General features: G+C 38.2%; 1 protein-coding gene across 1 annotated transcript in view; it reads right to left on the bottom strand.

Annotated features, from left to right (window-relative positions):
• LCOR (ligand dependent nuclear receptor corepressor) overlaps positions 1-19,112 on the bottom strand; it is a 62,481-nt gene that overhangs the window by 30,851 nt on the left and 12,518 nt on the right. The window lies entirely within an intron of this gene.

Here is a 19,112-nt window from a genome sequence, read left to right as displayed (position 1 = left end):
AGGTTAAAACCAAAGAATGTTACGACATTGAAATGAACCATTTTGAAAAGAAAACAGGAAGTTGTAGGTTCTACAACATGACCAGGTAATTTCTATACGAAAAAAATTCTCTTGCTTAAGCCTCTGAACTGAAATAAGGTACACTTTCCCAAATAAAAAAAATACATTCTTCCATCTGAGTGGCATTCAGTCACTTTTCTTAATTTCAGCAGACATTGGAATCAGTATTTCCTGAACAGTTACAGGTTTGAGGAGAGAAAATTCGAAGGAAAGGGATTCAGCAGTGCCATGCCACTAAGCAACCAAATTCCAATCACAGATCCGCATCTAAGATACACAGTCCAATTTACTTCAATGCTATGATTTATGCCTCACTTAAAATAAATCTAACCAATTTTAGTTTATTCCAAAAGAGGAAAAACCTTTACCGAAATTACTGCCATTATTTGAAAATGTTAAATCAATATTACAGTAAACCCCTGCTGGCAGTAAAATCTACAGAGCTATTAACTACCCAATACTGTGAGAAGACAGGTTAGCAGAGTGAATATGAAAAGTACAAAGACTACTTTGAGGGGGACAGACAAATCCTGCCTGTTTATAAAAGTATATTCACAATGTGATCATAACACTCAAGACTACAACTTACTGTATTTTTCCGCCCATTGATACTTTTGCTTTGCAGGTTTAATAACCATTTGCATATAGCTAGGGGTAGCTTCTCCTACTGGCCTGAATCTTTGAGAAGCCAAAGAAGAAATAAAATAAAAAAAATTTAAGACACAAAAATACAGTTTTAAATTTACAGAAACTTGTACGGGTGAATTTGGGACAGATAAACTACCTGAAATAGCCCTTTTAAGAAACCGGATGAAATCTAAATGATCACATGCTACGAAGGAAATGTTATTACATCACAAAAGAGCAATAATTCTAAAATAACTCTGACGATATACAGGTCTAATATCAAAGTAATCTTTCGGACAGCAGTCTTCAAAAGGAAAGGACAAGTGGTGTTACATCTCTCCGGGTGTCAGCAAGAGTGCCAGTGCACTAACATCTTTAGATATCAGATGCAGGACCCTACAGAATTTGCAGCCTGCAACACAACTTAAATGGCCAAAGCATTGCCAAGGCAAACCACCATCCTTGATGTAATGCCTGTCAGAGGCTGATGCTAAAAAATCTAATCTCAGAAAGCACCATGTGGAGAACAAAAAAACCCAAAAAAACTAGGTGAAAGAGTGACGGTGAAATAGCAGTCAGAGTAAAGAGAAGTAGGGGAGAGACTGGAAAACAAGGTGGAAGAGAAGAAACTGGAAAAACATCCCATTGAACAGCACCTTGTCAGGCAGAGAAGTAGCACTGCCTCCAAAAAAAGCCAATTCAGGCTTCAGGAAGTGGCAGGAACAGTGGGAAAGGGCCGACCAACCTGACCTAGAAGAAAAATAGGAGAATCAGGGTATTGACCCGTAGGTTTATAATACTGACTCTTTTATGGGTAGCGACCCCTTAGAATTTGTACCTGAAAAGAAACCTTAAGGAAATCAGCTAACCAATCTCATTCTTTACCTTTTTGTTTAGAAAATTGTATTATATATATAAATAAAAATCAGAAGAGCTCAGAAATTTTACTCAAACTCACCACTCTTAAAATAGTAACTGCCAATGACTCATGCCCCACAGTTTGCCATGCATGCAATTGCACACTGAAGTCCCTGCCAAGTTTTACAGCTTGGATATTGTACAATCATAGTTTGCTAGCCCACTGTTCTCAGTGATGCTAATGCCACTTGGTTTTTATTAATATTAAATATTGGATTTAGCAGTTGCATAGCAACAGCAGAACATCTTACGTGCAATGCTTGACATTAAAAAAGGCAAATAAGGGAAGTATGAATCTATTCAAAAATTATACTAAAAACCGGCAAAACTGCCTTGAAGCAGAGCCCTATTCCCCCCCAAATGCAAAGTGCAATGCAGTAAAAACAGTATAAGCCCTGCGATGTAATATTCAATCATTCAGGACTCCAAAAGAGCAACTGTGTACAGTTAATCATGCATAATACATTGAAAACAAGATCTTGAAAAAGGAGCTGCCTACTTTTTATAGTATTTTTTCTCTCCATTGTCACTGCTCTTAGAAGCTCGAAAAGAACATTTCTTTTCCCACCGATTGTCCTTTTCCATTTGGCAGATGATATTTTCCTGCATTTCAAATGGAACAGAAATTAACATGGCTGCCTCTGCTAAATTCCGGTTTCTATATTTTCATCATCTGTATTTCAGTGTCTGACAGTTCACAGCAGCTGAAGAGCAGGGCCAGTGGAAAAGTTGCCGGAATAACAGAATTAGAAGAGAGGAAAAGGGATGAAGAACCAGTATTTTAGAGCATTCTCTTAGGTATGTTTCTCACAACCAAAGCAGCCATACATTTAACCCTTATAATGTTACTGGTGACCTATACAGGGAAAATGTCTTTTGGGTGTTAGTATAAGAATTTAGGAAAAAAGTTTTAATTTTTTTAAAAATCCAACATTTAGAAAGCATAAAACATCTTTATCTCAAGAAGTTCTCCAGCAAGTGAAGAATTAGAAAAAAATAAAAATAAATCGCAGAAAGAACAAAGAAAACCCTCAGTACTGAAGCAAGGATGCAATAACTTTTTCAATTCAGAGACTGTTACTACTATTTCACAATTGATAGCTTTAAAGTAAAGCAGTATTTGAGAAACAATATTCTCTAAAATGTCCTCTGACAAAAATCAGAATATGGATGTGCCATTTTTATCCTAAGAGTAACAAGCACAGAAAATAAAACTAAAAAAAAAAAAAACAACAAAAACCAAACAAAAAACTCCAAACAAACCACAAAAGAGTTGACTATGCAGTTTTCAGCATGGTCAAATTTCACTAGTTTTGCCTCCACACCTAAGCATGTTTAGTTTCATCTTTTCTGGCATTTTCATCATCCCTTATGTAACTAAATATTTTACATCATAAATTTAAACTGCAATTATAGTTTGTTGGTTAACAACTTAAGATAACAGTTCAACACAACAGTTTAACTTAAAGCTTTGCCAAAAAAAAAAAAAATATTCTGTGAGATCCTCATATCATCTTTTGCCTTAAAACTGAGAGCACTTGTAATGATTAAAGTAGCCACCAGACTCCTTGACATAACACTACTGGAGAAGTTGATAGTCCAAGAGGACTTTACTGGCTGATCTCTAGCGATGTGGATTAGCCAAAGACACATTCTCCCCTTTAAAAAACAGGAATGCAAGATCTTCAGAAGGAGATAGGGATGCATTTCTGGACTGCCACGGATACCGAGCCAAGCATTTCAAACGATGCCTTTTTCCCTGCGACAGCACAGCTCAAACATACTCTTTAATACTCGTTATGTAATTCAGCCCTATGCACGTACCTAGTCAAAGCAGTAAAGCCTGTACTGCTAACTAGAAGTCAAATAATTTTGAGGGTAGCAAAGAAAAGAAAGGCTCCATCCTATTATTACATAAATTGTTAAAGAACTCCAAAAAAAAAAAAAAAAAAAATCAACAAACCAAGGGAAGGGGGACAATAAAAAAAAAACAGCATACACAGGTATCAACTCTTCAACCCTAATCTGTGAGTCAACTCTTCAACCCTAATCTGTGAATACCAATTTGTAAACTAGATCTCAATAGACTAAATAAGTACTAGACAGGGCAGTAATTAAGTATAGTAGATACTGTAGACCAATTGCAACAGAAAAATAAGACAACTGATTCACCAGCATTTATTTAAAATAAATAATCAGCTTAATCCATAGCAATTTGCACTTTAAAAGGACAGTTTCAAAAAGATGGAAATTGAGTCAAATCAATTAAGGCAATAGTCATTACATCTTTTGTTTAGATTTCTTAACTATTTAAGAACTTTTTACTAGAAACCCTCAAAACAGTATCATGGGGAAAAAAAAATCTGACCTATTAAAAACAAATCAAAACAAAACCCCAATAAAATAAAATAAATAAAAAAACTCCAACCAAACCACAATGCGACTAGGAGTGAAAGCAAACACAGGAGACAAGAGGTTGGAAGAGGGCAGGGGGATTCAGAGCAGAGAACATACAGAGGTTCAAGCAGAGAGACACAGACAGTTTTAAAGTAAGCAAAGAAAACCAAAGAGCCGCACATGCATATTACCTAAAAAAAATTCTATAAGAATATGGTAGTATATTAACAAACATTCAATAGAATGGCATATGATCATTCACAAAATCTATCAAGGTGATGTTATATAACATTCGTAAGTTAAAAGTCTTAAAATGCTATGGAGATTTTGATTATTTTTTGTTCATGAGAGTGACTCAAAGAATGTTTGCAGCAGTGTTTGATTCCAGAAAATCTTGGAATACTGAGAAAGTTCCAATTGGCTGGGAAAAAGAAAAAATCATTCCTTTGAAATATCAAAACATTAAACAGATAAGCACAGGGGTCTCGGCTTGGTAAAGGTTTTCAAAAACAAGGAACAGCTCAGAGGACTACTGAGCAATTAACAGCAAAACAGTGTCAATCAACATGGGCTTCTAAAAAATACCTTATTTATTTAGACTCTTACAAAACTAAAAATTTTACTAAGAACAGTAACAGGTTTGATACAGTATTTTTTGATTTATGTAACATTTTTGGGCTGGCACAACACATTTTGACTAAAACCAGACAGAAAAAAAATAAAAAAGAAAAAAAAGAAAAACCAAACACAAAAAACCCAACACCCAAACAACCAAAAACCAAAAATCAGCTAAATACATATAAAACAGATTAAAAATTGATTAATTGACTGCTCTTGAAATGCTGATGTCAATGGGAAACCACTGCTAGTGAGGTCCATCAGGTATTGGTTCTTGGCCCTATGCCATTTAACATTTTAGTCAGTGACTTGGAGGAAAGCAGTCACTAAATTTGCAGGAGATACAAAGACAGGAAGAACAGTAAATAACAAAAGGCCCAGGTCACAGGGGCTGCTTACCAAAGCAAATGCAATTAAACACTACTTCGAAAGGGGGGTGAAGGGGAATGGAGAAAGCCACAAAACACACATCTAGGAGCAGGAAAAACAGCTTCTCAAAGACATACGCAGACCCAGCAGCTGAAATTGGAAGCTGATCAAACTCAGCCAGACATGAGACACTTGTAATTTTACAAGGGTCCAACTGAAAACAAAAGTCATGCACTGCAGGACCAGACTGGCGCTCTCCCTAGCCTAGAATTTGGGAGGTGTTATTTAGGAAAGCGTGGGCCGGCCACTAAGATCTGTTCCCCTTGTACTCTCCCCAGCACTTACATTCATCATGTTAGGAGTCTCATTAACTAGTAGGAAGCAAGAGCCAGCACTCTCACATCAGGTTTTTATTGGATTTCTCATGCCTAGATTTTCTGATCAAGATTGGATATATTTATCCACAGCTATGGGATTTGAAGCAGGAATTAATTCAGAAAAAAAATCCTACAGTCTATGCGTAACATGGGAATTCTGTCTCTTTCAGCATAGAAATCTATTAAACTTGAATGTTTCAGTCACAGGCATCTTAATAGAAAAGCAAGACCAAGCAACAAGGGAGGAGAAAAAAAGTCACAGGACAGTTATTAATATATACCAAGTCTCAGGACATGCATATAATTATAAGTTGTGAATATCCTTTTATTCATGCAACAAAATAAAAGAACCACCCATCCATCCTATGACGAGAGATCTCGTTATCTGAACGGAGCACAATTAAGCACTCCAACTACAAGTTAAACTAACTTTGTCTTCGCATTGTGGGGAACAAAGAATGAAAAAGCCATGCACCTTCAGTAATTTTTCAAAGTTCATCCTTCCACATTCTTGTTAATGAAACTGCACTGTTCAGGGACTTACTGCAGACGTCCCTGCTCCAGAGATAACAGATGCTTTAGTAAATCCAAGAACTTTCTGGGGACCTTAAGTATCAATAACCTGGTTCTGTAAGAGCAACACAGACACATGCACACAGAAGAAAAGAACTAAGGATGTTAAGATAGGTACTGATTAAAAGAAGAGGTGTAACTAAGTCCTAGATAGCAATATGTAGCTCTTCTATAGCTTTTTTCACCAGAACACCTCGTGTTCCCTTGACAAAATATGTGGTATCACCTGCTGACGTCACTAAACAGGCCCTTGGAGGTCAAGAGAAAAAGAATCCTTTGCCTTTAGGCTAATGCTTTATTCACTGTAGAACAGCATGTCCAGTAGAGAAGTTTCATTCTAAGTAATCAAGAAGCCAACAAGGTACGTGTTAGGTCAAACAGCCATTTCACTGTTACAGTAACTTAACACAGCAACAAGCTGAGAAATCAAAAAAGGGACAAAAAAAAACCCCACTAAAGCAGCAGACAAGTACTGCTGAAAGAAGTGCTACTGACCATACATCCTGCAAGACTTCATTAAAATTCCACTACTGGACTGTAATTTTAATAAAGAAGAAGAAGCTGCAGGAGGCTATCTTCACTCTTCTCTCCAAGCATTCCCGTCAACCAAACAATTCCTTTTCCTCCGAAAATCAAGTCTAAGCAGATTTTCTCTGACAGAATATCAAACTTGCAGCAAGGCATTTAAAAGTTAATGAGCTAAGTAGGACAGAAAACCAGCTACACATCTAAACTACATCACTGCAATGCACTTGCCTTCACAACAGAAAAGAGCCCTGCCAAATCCCCTAAAAGAGGGTAGATCTCTCCCCTCTACAGGGGAGAGCCAAGAGGCAAAGAAAGCAAGTTATCAGGCTGTTCTGCAGTGCGAGAAATGGTAACAGGTGTCCCCATCCTATGTTAGCACTCTGACAGATTATCTCACCGTTTACAATTGAAAAGTCACCCCCAAAAAACCCAGAAGTGACAAGTTATAAAGCTTGTTGCCAGAGTACAGAGTATAGCAAGGCAAAAGGCATAATATGAACCATGTCCTGCGTCCCTCCCACAAGGAGTATTTTTGTGTGTGTGTGTGATCTGATATCAAGAAGAGAATTACAAGAAGGCATGCAACCTTCTTATCTCTAAACAAAAGCCTCAGCAGCAGAATTTGAGAAAAGCCAAGAACTCTCTGCCATGGCTGTCTCAACATCACCTCAAGATACCGCAATTGCTCTGGCAGACTGAGCCGTAATCTTCATGTGGATTTGCGGGGGTGGGAAGATCCTCCAATTTGTAGATACTGCATCGCTAATCTGGCTAGTTGTTCAAGTCAGGGGTTGTCGGCTTTTGTTTTACATTTTAACTCAAGATCAGGAGGTTTATTGTACAACTATCTGGTTTTCTTCACAGCCACTCACCACCAATGCAGGAACTGACTGGAATCCTCTCATGTAAATACTTGCATTTTATTACTTTAGAAAATATACCAGAAAACACAGACATCACTGAATGGCAAAGAATGACAGCAGAAGAGTTTCAATAACTACCAACTTCCCATGTATCCTTAAAAAGATAGTTTTTACTTAATGGTAGAATAAGATCTAAACCAGAAACAAAACAAAAACAAACCAACAAAACCCTAACAAACAAACTTTAAAACTAAAAATTGAAGTGGGAGTTGTCTTTCAGTATCTCAATTCAAAGACAGTGTTTCTTGTTTGTTCAGCCTCCAGGTCTGGAGTTCCAGCAGACAACCAGGTACAGCTTTCACTGAGGAGAAACTGTACCAACTAGCTAGAAAATTTATAAATAGATTAAAAGAGCCAAATAGCCCAAGAATGAAAGTGCTCAACAGCGCAAAACATCATGGACCAAAAGTTTATATATAGAGATCCAAACATTGCTCTAACTCAAGGCAATCTTTTCCATATCCAACAGTGTTGCATTACTTATTGCACCAAATTAAAAACCCTGAAACTTGTTTCCTGTTGGAGACAACCTGTTAATGCTTCACTGCCAAGCAAAGTTAAGATGACATTCATTAACTACCAGTCTTTATCCCCATACGCCACGTTCCCCCAGCACAAGTGTATGAATAGCCTTGCAGTAGACAGAATTGGTCTGCCTGGAAAAAAGCCTCACACAGACCAGACAGGATTTCCAGCAAGGTCAATTTACCGCTCCACTTTATTTCATGGCCACAGTAATGCTTGTACCACACACCAGCCAGAGTCAGGTATGCTGTCAGGAACAACTTGCCACAAGTAGGTGCAGCAGAGGCCCAAGTCAGTTTAAACAATGGAGGAACCCTCACTCTGCCCCAAAAGTTGTACACGTGGAAGCACAGGATACCAGTGATTTCTACCCCAGCCTCCAGAGATATGCATTGGCACGATGCAGAAGTGTATTAGAGGTGTGAGTCAAACTGGCTGAGGCATTAGCTATATTTCATGCTCCACAACAGTCCTATTTGAAGAGGACTTGCCTTCCCATAGCAATTCAGTCCTGCCCTACATCATTCTCTGCCTGCAACACACAGCCACCTACTGAAACTAGACTAGCTGAAACAATTCAGCTAAAAACCAGCCTAGAAACAGTAGACACATGCTGCTGAATCCACTTAAACAAGAACTGCCAGCAGAAAAAGGATCTCCCAAACCACAGCTTTGATCTACAAACCCTTGGAGTGTGACTCAGTTTCACCTCCTTTATCACAGGAGGTCAGTTATATCATCAGTCATTACTGAATTAACTCAATACATCACTCTCTTCTTTGGATCTCAAGTTATAAACACCCCTTTTGCCATCTCTACAGAGATTTTCAAATCTACACAGGAGTCTGCAGAGGGGAATGAAAATGTGATTCTTCTTAGGAAACTAAACATATTTATATCTCCCATCATTGAAAATCTGATGATTTCAACAAATAGCACAGACCTGTGAAAGTTTATTTAATGTTTCTTAGTTGAGAGGTGAATATACTGAGCTTACCTGTAAGGTAAAAACTGTCAAGAGTCTTTTTACTCTGTTATTTGTGATTGTAAAAGTTGTCTGATGTTAAATAAACCTCCACCATAAGCCATTACCTGATTGCCTCAATGAAGGGTATGCCTCCTGACTCCAATTAGCTAACAGCATCCTGAAAAATCTTACAATATACAAAGACGCACAACTTTATTATCAAGTTAAGCGATTATTTCACTAAAACACCCGTGAACTCTGACTAAGAAGCTAACAGAAGAAAAGAAGAATCTAAATCATGGAAAGAAAGCTGAATCATGACTACAGTGAACATGAAGCACACCTGATGTTTTGAGAAGGCTTCACAGAACCTCTGGAAAAGTATCCTTAGCATTTTCAGATGGACTGTTCAGTTCTGTCTCAACAGAAGGGACGATCTAGTTGAAATCAGTGGGCAATACAGGCAGATAAACAGAGAAATGAAAGGGCAACTGAAAGCAGGGCAGAAGGCAAAAGTTATGCACCATAAATAAAAAACCTCAAAACAAAGAGCAGCACATGGAAGAAGTATCTTAGCACTGAAAGACACAAGCATAGAATTCACACTAGCTACAGAGCGGATTATAGTGACTAATTGTCATCACTGAAGGCACATTTGAAAGTATACCTCAAGTGAGGCTTTTGTGAGCCTACAACACAAGATGCGAAGGGAGCACAGCTAAGCCTAACAGTCCCCTCCAGCTTTATGGTGGTTTGCACGACACATGGTAACTCCTGCATACAGCATGGAAGATACAGCTGTATTACTATTGTTACTCTCATGCCACCATAACTAAATACTAGCAGAAATACTCCTACCTATCCTTCATTCATACCTTGGGTTATGCCTATGCACTAAAAAAGCTGCAAGCCCTGATACTCCTCTGGAAACAGAGAAGCATAACCACAGCTGCTGACAACTTTGTAACAAAAGATTATAGTAGTGAAACAATTTGGTGCTGAAATAAGTTGTGGGAACTGAAATCACCAGATGCGATGGAGCATTACTCAGTATAGACTAGGAGCAGTGAACCTTCTTTAAAAAACTACACATAGATGCAAGAGACTTGCAGCAAACAGCTACAAGATAGCCTGACCTTTGGGGTTTAGTGGAAATTTTCCTAAAGAGCATGTGATTGATAAATCTCTCTCTCTCACTTCAGATGCCATGTAATGTTTGCTATCATTCCATGTAGCAACTCTTTGAATCTTACCAACCTTTTTGCTTCAGATACACATCATCAATTTCATAAGCTATGCCCGCAGATGTGCTTCACAGAAGCACCCAGTTTCTTTAGGGTATTTTGTGACCAACCACAAGCTGGGGTTACCCTGAGCGTTTCTTTTTTCTTCTTGACACCAACATGGGATGGAAGAAAGGCTGCTTAACATAAGCACTTCTATTCGCACTCTTCCCTTTTCACTGGCAATACAAACAACTATACAGGTCCATACAGAACACAATGAAAAAAATAATCGGTTTTGCTTGCATTATTTCTAGAGAGGAACAGTTTCTTGGCCCAGTCCAGTTATGTCAGCAGGAACAAGTGGTAGGACCAGGGACAGCTTAGACAGCAACACTGCTGAAATCAAGATCTGTTTGACTTCCTTGTTTGCTCTCTCAGACTGCCTGTCCCTTATTCCGTTTTGAGACAGACATCTGGTACTGGATCAGAGCTGAAGATCATATTCAGAACAAAAACCTTGGAATTTGGTCAATGCAAAAGTAACATGATACAGAATAAATCTTTTATGATGGCCATTCAGGATTTCAAAGTTATGCCCAAGTATCTTTTCTGGGTAGCTACAGAGAATTTGGCGTGTACAGGTATATTTATCAGTTTACATTGCAATTAACTGAGTTATATATACAGTAATTCCAGCTTTTATCATCATCTTTAAGTCTTCCTCAAGCCAAGCAGTTCTGTGCAGCTTTTTGACACTGCCTAGTCTTCTCCATCTCATTTACTCCAGACCTTCTAGAATTCCTGGAGCACAACATGTTATTGGCCTTTCATAATTAAGGAAGTCAAACATTTAATTCACTGTACTTTGGTTGAGGCCACCCTATTATCTCACAACTTTTCTTTCCAGTCTAGTTGAAGATCTTTGCTTGAAAGCAGCATGTGTCATCTGCACTTGAGAGAAGACAGCAGTCCCACACTTTCTGCACACCAAGTTTCTCAGCGTCACTGAATTACTGCAGAATCTGAGAATACGCTTACAGTTAATCAAATTACGGATTTTTAGTCAAGAACATCGAACAGTTAAAGACAAACATCTAGAGACCAGCCTTCCAGAACAGCCAGCCTGGCTCCAATTTTAAAGTTGGTATCTCAATAAAAAGGCCTTAGCAGACCTGTAACTGCCTCAGGTCTGTTCAAAGAATGAAGTTTCCATTTAGGATGCTCAGCAGATCTAAAAACAATTATTTGGTGCTAAGTGAAGAAATACTGGAAGAACACTCAGCCTCCTAAGAAACTGCCTACTCACCATTATGAGTTCAAAATGAGTTAAATTTTCCAGGCAATCTAGACACAAAGCATCTCAAGCTTGGCATTCCACACTATGTTGTATTGATAAATTCATTCAAGACTGAAATATCTGTAACAATCTCTATATGAGGAAACAACAGAAACACTTCGCAGTTTTGAATGCTGCTTTGCTAGAAAAGCTTCAGCTTTTAAGATGAGGGTCACTGTCCACTTATATTCAAAGCAGCTCTTTTTGTAACTTCTGAACAGTCCTCTCAGAGCACAATCTCAGAAATGGATTTCCTAATCCATGGCTAGGAGCTGCCAGCAGTACAGCCAGATAAACAGTGAAGGAATTTGATATAAACTGCACTTCTGCCAGCAGTACAGGCAGATAAACAGTGAAGGAATTTGATACAAACTGCACTTCTGCAGGCTACATGCTAATTATCTGATCCTAAGGGATTAAAGAGTAGCACTAACAGATACCCAAAGTTACAAAACAGGCTGATGTGTATGACACTTTGTAAATATCTTCCCTTATGGTCACTTTTCCCAATAGAATTCTTCATACATAGTTTCTCTACAAGACTCTAAAGAGTATCACGCACATGCAATGAACAAAGTATGGCATAAAGAGGGAACAACAAATTGCCCAAGACAGTGTGTGCAAGTAGCATTAATAATAATTTCATGTAAGTGCCTTGTTCCCCACTACTGTCAATTTTATACCTTAAATCCTCTGAAGGTTATTTCACATATAGCCAATTTTTTTAAAGAGTCTTCTTTGACACCAGAAACACTTCCAGGCTCAAGGAATATTACACTTGTAGAACACACTGTGCTTCAGTAGACTTGATAAGATAAACAGTAGTACTCACTGAGTTTCAAATTCCCTTGAAAAGCTTGTAAGCAACAATAACAAATTTGCTTTTCTATAAAACCCCAGGAACAATACCAGAAGCAGTGAGTGAAGGAATCAGCCACTAAACCAAAATGCAGCGGGATACTAGAACAAGTGTTGCAAAACACTGCGCTTTCCTAGCAGTAGTTCTTCTGAGAACATCTGTCCAAGCAGCTAAGCCAAGTAAGAACCGCAGTCTTACCTACATTTATTACCCATGTACAAAGCTGGACAGCACAAACGAAAATCCAAGCAGAGAAACTATAACCAATTACTTTAAAATGTTAGCCAAAAAGATCGGCACCAGTTTCAACAAGAGACATTTAAAATGCATGAAGAGAAGGCTCCTTTCATTAACAAGGGGAAAAGAATGGAAGCACACTGGAAAACTAAGGCTGCAGAGGAACCTGCAAAATCTACAGCTACACAATGTACATTGCATTCAGCATCAAATTCACTTCAGTAATTTAAATAGTTGCTTATAGTAGTGTTTCAATAAGTAATTCAATTAAATATAATAGTAGTTGAATACGTGAGATACTCCAAGAAGCAGCCGAGTCAAAAATACATTTTTAAAAATAGCACATTAGTTTAATGCTGACTTCTTTATCTTTGAACTGCTAATTACAGCCAGACAATTGCTTACATAACAGAAAACATGCAACATCTCATTTTGCAATAACTAAACAATCACAAAACACATTTGAAAGGAAGCTGCATTATCAAATCTGTAAAAATAGTTTAGCACAAGGTTTACTCTTCCAGAAAACTGGTTCCTTACGAGTACCAGAATAATGTGACCTGCAGTGCCGGGATTCAAAAAACTTCAGTGTGCGATTTTATTTTTTTGTTAACACTTATCTATAGAAATACTTGCATCAAATATTTGACTATTTCAAGTATTTAAAAATCTCTCCTAGGGCCTGTATTCATGCATTCAGAAGTCTGAAGTGGTCTTTCATAAATATCTCAAATACAATCTAAAGATTTTATATGTTCTTGGATTAACCTACAGTTAATCTTATTAGACAAAGAGCCAAGATTTTCAAGAATGAGTGCTAAAACTATAACACTAAATAAGTCTGGCTCATTTGAAAAGCAACCCTGAAATTCTTCCTACTCCTGCACCCGTTTTAAAGTAACCAATAAGCGCTAGTCAGACTGCAGAAAAACTGTTTCTACCAGCAGGCTTCTGAATATGCATAATGCCAATAAAGCTAATTACATTTCAAAAAATAATAATCTATGTGCAATTAAGATACTGGCAACATTTTAATGCAAAAAATTGTTTAAATATACTAACATCCTAGTCTTGGGATATCCAGTCAAGCTACGCAAAGAGATGGGTTTGTCCCTTGCATACCCCCAAATGTGGAAGTAGGATCAGAAACTGGATCTGGAAGAAAGGGTAAACAGCATGTTAGTTAAATTCACAGAGGATACTACGTTTGGAGATGTTGCAAACATTAGTGAAGACAAATACATAAATGACCTAGAGAGAAAATAAAATTAGTTTGGAAACAAAAAAAGTCTCATGAAAAATAACTTCAAACACTCAGTGTAGAGGAAACACGGGGATAGGGGAAGAAAAATTAAAATGAAAGAAACCTAGAAGAGGCAATGGTGGACAGTCAGCTGAATATTTGCATTGAAAAACAGTTTGGAGTTGCACAGGCATCAAACAGAGCAGGGAAATTAAAGTTCTTTCTACAGTCTTTAAGCCAGTAACAATAGCCATCTCCTTGCACAATTGCCAGGGACTGAAAAATTCCCCTTCACTCCCAGCAAGTGGAAAGCTCGTCTCAACGGCAAATCAAGTTCTGCAGGAGGTAGGGTTTAATTTTTTTTAAGCAAAGTTAACATACGGTTAGCATAAGCCTACGCAGCAGGTTCTTCCAGTACTTCTGCTGCTCGTGGCTTTGTACAGAACAGGAGGAAGCTAACAAAATGAATCCATTTTTACAGGTGCAACTCAACCTCGTATTGTTCAGATTTATTCATGTGGTCCCTGAGGGGAAAAGAAAAAAAAAAAAAAAAAAAGAAAAACACACCACCACAAAACAGCTAGTTCAACTACTAAAAAGAAAAAAAGAAAGAATAAAACCCCTTTACTTCTGCCTTAGTTACTTTTCTGAGAATGACATCCACTCATCCATCACAGTAGATGTCTGCACTATCCAGCTTTAAGGGCAAAGGCAACAGGAGGAAAGAACAGCCCCTACCTTTAGCAAGGCCACAACAGAATCCCCACCCCCAGCAGCCACATCAATACAAATACTGAAGTTTAAGTAACTAGCATACATCTTCAAGGATTGTCAAGCCTTTGTTTGTCAGAAAGACTTCCAGGCACAAACTAAGCACCATTTATTCTGTTTCATCCCCAAATTAACAGAAAAGGCTAATTTTGCAGGATTTATTACTCTCTGTAACAAGGCTTCAGTGAGGTGACTGTGCTGCTCTATGCTCAGGGCAATCCACAGATCAAAAAGGAAACAAAAAACACCAAAAAACCTTTTAAAGGAAGCCGTCTTTCTGCCTGTTGTGTTGCTAAATCTTAGGACAAGCTCCAGAATGGAGGCTTGTGCTTCAGTTTATGCATATCATCATCACATGAAAACAGGAGACTGAAGGTTTTCCCTCCTCTTGACAACTGCTAAACTCTGTGATTTCTGAAATAAGTCATCCTATGAACATCTACAGCTTCTGCTTGTGGTGTGATGGCAAGAACAAAGAAACAGTTCCTACAGTCTGCCTCATCTTTGATAGACACTAGTTAGTCCTGCATATTTCAATAGAGATTCAAACGACAGATTCCCAGGCATCCCTCAAGCCAAAGGCAGGTGAAATGCAGCTTTTAAGGGTATTGTAGTACCATTTTAAAGTAGTTCAAACTATAGAGCCAGTACAGAACTGAGAGTCACATCATTTCATTGAAGAACTCATAGCATTTTTAGGAAGATGTGCTTTTTTGCTTCTTTGCTTTTCTGCACCAGGGGACGTTGGCAAAGGATCTATGTAATCTTTTGCCCCTTTTGAAGGATCAGTGCTAGCAGGAGGCAAAACTCATGGAGGCAAACTCCAATCAAGCCTATGGATTCAAAGCACAGTCTCATGAGCGTATCTTTCAGAAGTAACAGCAGCTTTAGCAAACCTTTCCTTCTCTGCTCCATCACTCATTCCTACCCCTGCACTCCATCAGTTATGCTGGTGCGGGTTCATGAGACTGCATGAGAGACAGGACAAGTCATTTTGCTCCCCCTTCGCCCCCTTTCTTTATTTTTTTTTTTTTTTGAAGAAGTAAGTTCTTCAAGTTCACCTTGCATAAGAATGACTGTTGAGGCTTAAGAAAAAGGTTTAACTAGCCTAGAAACCCAATTCCAATAAGGGCAAAGCGTAAGTGGCCACACAAGAGGTTGCCTTAAACAACGCCATCACGAAAAGCATGCCCAGCAAATCCCAGCATACATCTGCTTAAGAACTAGAAGTGTAGTTACTGCTTAAGAGACTGTTCAAGAACAGAGCATGCACTTACTCTAATTTGTTAGCTATGTAAACTGCCTTTGATTCCTTGTAGGTGAAAAAACTTGGGAGATGCGTATTACAGTGAAGGTGCTGGAGAATCAAGACCTATTAGAACAGAAAGGAGTGAGAGTCAACAATAGTATGTGCTGTGTAGGTTTTGCACAGTGTGCATCTGCAAACAGACAAAGCATACAGGAGCAGCCCAGATTCATGCTACCACAGCAAAGACCACCACGTGGATCACACAGCTCCAATGGAAGGCCAAGGGACCTACTGTTGAATTAGCAGAAAGATGTGTTCTGGGAATGGTTCTTATTCCAGTTCTGTCTCCCAAACACCATGCTCGTCTGACATAATCCTGTCATACTCCTTGGCCAACCCTCAATAGTTGCTGGCTGACAAATCTCAGCAGATGAATTCAGCACAAGCACTGAACTGCCCTTAGCTCTACTTGGGTTTTTTTGCCCTGGTGAACCCTGTTTGGAAGCAAGCCCTATGACAACTTTCAACCTTGTGTAAAGGCAAAACCCGTGAATGAGTAGCCATGATAAACATGCATCCTGACTGGATGACCACATAGAAAGCCCAGCCCAAACCTGCTTGACTCATAGATCTTGTGGTCAACCCATGGATCCTCTATGGTAGGGATTATTTCTCAGTGAAAAGCGAAGATACTAAACTAAAACAAGAATGCTTCACAGTGGTCTGGTGTAACAAGGGCTTGACTGCCCTCAGGAGGTTTCCATGGCTAGAAGTCTATTGCCTCTGCCATTTGGAAGAGCACTGCCCCTAAACATGCTGATTCAGCACTGGCCCACCTCTTCAACTGGCTTCATAAACCTAAAGCTGTATCATATCCTAGCAGGGATTGTCATCACTTCCTTAAAGCCCAAATACACAGGTCACCCACACGGGTCAATAGAAACCCTTCCTTTAGTCTAAAATTCAAAAGTGTGACAACTCTAATTCAAAAGGAGAAGAATTAAGATTACCATTACGCTATAGAAACGAACCTAAAAATACCTATGAGAAACACTACTAGGGGATATAAAGAAAGATTCAGCTGGTTTGATCTCTGGAAACCACCTTTTGCTGACAGCAACTAGTGATGATCCTAATGTCTCCATTACAGCATCAGTTTCTGTTAATTTTCTGTTAATTTCATGAATAACAAACACAATGGATAAAAGATTTTTTATCTACTCACTGGAGACATACTGGAACTTAAGGCACATTCACTAGCAAGGCAGCATCAAGAGCAGAATGAGACTTGCCTGACTCAAGTGCTTTAAAGGAGGGAAACCAATTTAACAGCAGTAAAATGCATGTGCATCTCAAATGTATGACTGCAAAATATACTGTGTAAATTGTTAATTATGAGAAGCAGAGTAAGAAGACTCAAAATTCCACAACTCACTCATCTCAAGTTGCTAGAAGACAGATTACTGCAAACTGAAGGTTACTGTAAACAGGAAAGTCCACTCTGCAGCATGTCTTCAATTTTTTGAAGCTATGATTACTGATTACCTGGTACTTTAATCCATGATAAATCCACCTCTCCACTGAAAGGGCTGATCCTACTCATCCTCCCCACCCCCCAGATGCTCACTCATCTTGCATTTGCATGTTAACACGACAAGATGGCTCAGGGATCAGTTTCCTGATCCAACCCACCACACATCTACATAAAGTGAGGGCACTAGCACAAACAGGGTGGTATGATTCCCCTCTCTGCAGTATTTTAAATCTACACTAGATTAAAAACTACCGTGAATTGTGTTTTTACAGGAAAATTCAGTTCCACTGCTATGCATCCATTGGATGTGTATTCTATTTTCCTGTGGAACCAAGGTCTTTCCTGATGATCTTCTATATTGACCAGCCTTAAACAACCGCAGTCTCCCATACTGCTCGTTTAGGTTAAATCATGTTAAATTGTGATTTCTCAGAAATAACGATCAGAGTTACTGCCCAAAGCTGTATCTACTACAAATGCAATGCAAATTCACACAGTTTGGCAAGGTCTGTAGATGGACTTGTGGTTTCTTCGAAGTCAAGGTGAAATGCTTTATTACAGCTGCTCTAGCATTTAAGAAGTAGAAATAGTCAACTGAATGTTTCCTGTAGCATCTTCTACACACATTAGATGTCAAGTTTAGGATCTATAAACTATAATGAATAAATTTCAGTATTTTCCACTAAAATAGTGATTTTGCACAGAGAATAATTTCATGCTTTTTCAGAAATATGACCTTATACAAGCTTGTTTACATTACTGTGATGCAATACAGTTAAAAAAAATAGTATAATGTTTAACTTTATTCTGAAAAAAGAATAACTCATGGCTCATTAACCAACAGTGGTTCTATTAAATATTTTTGAGGACCATTTTCTAATGCTGATTTCCTTAAAAGAAAGGTTCTCTAGTGAATCTATAGAGGCCAATCTTTCTGCTGTCCTAACCCTTAACTCATTAACTGAAAACGATAAGCTTTTGGAATAGGTTTTTCCAGATAACTTACATTTTGCTTTCTAAGATTAAAAAAAAAAACAAAAACAAAAAAAAAACCAAACCACAGAACCTGCCTGCCTTCTTTCACCAGGCTCTCCCCAAATATTATCCCCAAAGTTTCAGGCTAGAACATTAACAAGCAAAGGCTTCAAATTAATATACTTCTTTCTCTCTTATGGGAAATATTTTCTCCATTTCCCAAAAATGCTTTAAGATATATTTGGAAGACTATCAGAATTTAGTCTGTAGTTTCAGTACCTTAAAAACAAATAGCCATGATTTCCCTTCAGACAGGTCTTTTAGTTATGCTTACCCTGACCCCCATCAAAAAAAAAAAAAAAAAAAAAAAAGAATGAAAGGAAAAAAGCACACTCTCAAAAAATTCCAAAACCCAACCACCACACCACTAGAAACATCTATTTAAGGCTATATTTTTATGCAAAATGTATTTCATTGCTCTGGTTGACCTTCCATTTTTCTTGTCTCTGGATTTCACAGAAACATCTCTCAACTAAACTATACCATTTAGCATGGCACTCACAGCCCACTCAATCCAGAGGCAGAACAACAAAAACTTTTTTAATTCTTTGTTTTAGATGCACCTTTGCGTTCCTTCAGCGGATTCAAACAAGGCAAGTAATTATACAGCTATTAAAGTTTATCATCTCCTTTTCTAAAAGCATTCTTTGTGAAGTTTGACCCTCCTTTACGCTAAACCTGGATTTTCAAGAGACCTAGTTTTAGAGAGACGTTAATTTTCCTTCACTAGTTCCAAGAGG

Source organism: Chroicocephalus ridibundus, chromosome 6 (assembly GCF_963924245.1).
Source record: "Chroicocephalus ridibundus chromosome 6, bChrRid1.1, whole genome shotgun sequence".
Lineage (NCBI taxonomy): Eukaryota > Metazoa > Chordata > Aves > Charadriiformes > Laridae > Chroicocephalus > Chroicocephalus ridibundus.
Note: the sequence above shows the minus strand (reverse complement) of the source record. Positions and strands in the feature narration are given on the sequence as shown.